Genomic DNA, 2,500 nt, shown 5'->3' with positions numbered 1-2,500 from the left:
GGTCTAAACCAGGTCTAAACCAGACTAAACCAGAATGAAAATAGGTCTAAACCAGGACTAAGCCAGAACTAAACCAGGACAAAACCAGAATGAAACCAGGTCTAAACCAGGATTAAACCAGAACTAAACCAGGACTAAACCAGGATTTAATCAGGATTAAACCAGAACAAAAGCCAGGACTAAACCATGCCTCGCCGCCACAGTCCCCGGTCCTCAAAACATTGTTGGACAAAAAACTGGTCCGTGGAGCTAAAAAGGTTGAGGACCACTGCTTATAGGGGGAAAAGTGACCAAAATCTTTACTCAATTAAGGCTACTTCAATAAATACATAACTCTAGTAAAATCTTTAAATCTCCAGTAGCATGCTTTTACTCAGGAGTAAAAATGTCACCTGCTCACCTCTGACAATAATTTATATCCCTACTGTTTACATTATTTGGCCATAACTTAAAAAGACGAGTATTTCACTTTGATTTAATGTAGTGCAGTGCCAAAAATCACATATCACAAGCCATTCAATCATCCATGTTACCTGGACATTTGTAATTGCTGTAACAGATATCGTGGCTACGCTCGGAATTCAAGGCCACCTCCATCTGAACTCCAATCCGCTTACTGGCATCGTTGGCTTATTGCTTGGGATGAAATAAACATATTGTAACATATTTTTAAACATTTGACACTGGATCGTCTCAAAGCCTCACAAAGCGTCCCCCGCGGATTTTCCTGTTAGCACTACTGTCTCCAGAGCCTTCCTTCCTCTGCCACTGTAAACTGATAATGGCCTTCATGCGGTATTTGGGAAAGTAGTTCACATACATACCAGATATTTCAGCATGGAACAAACCGGAAAATCCTGACACAGTCTTTCTGATGTATAGTGGATCTAATCGTGACAGAAAAAGACTCCAGAACAGAGATATTTTGCTTCAACCAACCACCTGCCTAAAAAATATGTATAAAGCTTTATCGAACTCTGTACCACGAAGAGGACACTGTACAAAATGTGACACAGCTTGTAGTAAAACAGGTTTGTGGGTGACTTTGTTCTAAAATTAAATCATGCAATTGGGGAAAAATGATCAAAATCAGCCCTACAAATTGGCCAAAAAATATCCACAGATTTTATTGGCCATTGGTTTCTTTGGATTCTAAATAATTGGCATCACTAATGAAAAAAGCCAAATCCTGGGCCAGAAAGGGCATCTGATGTAAAACCAGTATGCAAATCATGGCACTATGTAAGTCATAGTTTTGCAGGAACAAGAAATTAATAGTTAATCACAGTGAATCACTGATCACTCTTTATACCTCTGACAGTAAACTCATTTTTAAAGAGACAATATCATTAAAAAGCCTGAGCTGCAACAAATAAATGGCAGAACGAAGTGCCTGAAGTTACCTACAATATAAAAGGAGCGCCAGACTATATTGTTCCAGCTTTCATATATTGAAAGATAAGTTAATATTCATATTATCGTGAGAGGATTGACTCAGTACATCACAAATTCCAGTGGTTATAAGTTGAGTAGTTGTAGTTCTTGGGAATGATCTTTCCTGGAAACCCTAAAAGTGGACAATCTGCTGCTTGGACATGGATGTGGGAAATAGCTCAGTACTGGGTCAGCCATAAAGAACTGAAGCTGTCCCAAGGGTCAGATTAGAATATTGTATTAGAAACATACTTTCTCAGACATGGGATCGCTGTGCTTAGATACCACAGCAGCATGTAATCTTTTTCTCTGATGAAGTCCTTAAGTAAGGGTCTTGGGGGTCTAGAGTCCTGGGACCTGGACTCTGAACTTATTTTACTTCATTTTTTTACAGTAGCTAAGAGAGAATGGGTCACTAATCTGCATGCCTTGTACAGCTCTGGTCACTGGATGTGACTTCGAATCTTACTCATTATTTACTTCGAACTTGGAGTTCCAAGTGCCTAACAATCCCATACTAAACAAAAGTGACTCTTGTGAGCTTTGAACCATGTTAGAATGTTGTGATCAGAAAAGTTGGAGTTGTGTTTTGTTTCATTCACACGTGTTTGAGTAACTCTTCGTTATGCATCTGTTTACATCTCTAAAACTCAAAATGCTCTGTTGTCACTAGTTTTCAAGTTAAACTTTTACATTTAGTTTTAGATTGGCAATGTCAGGGCTGAAGTCATCCAAATGATTCTAGTGAAGGTATGAAGTTTAAAAACATAGTGGAGCACTTCCTGTTTTACCACATGACAGTGGTATTCAACCTAAATATGCAGGGTTTGTCTGTTAAACATGAGTGAATGAAACAAAACACAAGAAATGCAAGAAAATAACAAAATATGGGCCCTTTAAAACTGTCCTGATTGTCAGCAACATAAAATTGGATTTATTAACACAAAACTGGGTAAGCTAACACTGTATGTTAGTGCCTCACAATCAGAGATTGTTGAGATTTGGTCAGCAGAGCTGTGTCACACGCTTTTAATCAAGCCCTAAACAGATTTTATAAAAAGAAGAC

At 38.4% G+C, this 2,500-nt stretch overlaps 1 long non-coding RNA gene across 1 annotated transcript in view; it reads right to left on the bottom strand.

Moving 5' to 3' along the window:
• Nucleotides 1-2,500, bottom strand: part of LOC129411101 (uncharacterized) — a 19,289-nt gene that overhangs the window by 15,329 nt on the left and 1,460 nt on the right. The window lies entirely within an intron of this gene.

The sequence above is a fragment of the Boleophthalmus pectinirostris genome, unplaced genomic scaffold (assembly GCF_026225935.1).
Source record: "Boleophthalmus pectinirostris isolate CB_2022bp ecotype Guang Dong unplaced genomic scaffold, ASM2622593v1 HiC_scaffold_1, whole genome shotgun sequence".
NCBI classification, from domain to species: Eukaryota; Metazoa; Chordata; class Actinopteri; order Gobiiformes; family Gobiidae; genus Boleophthalmus; species Boleophthalmus pectinirostris.
This window is presented reverse-complemented; position numbering and strand designations above follow the sequence as displayed.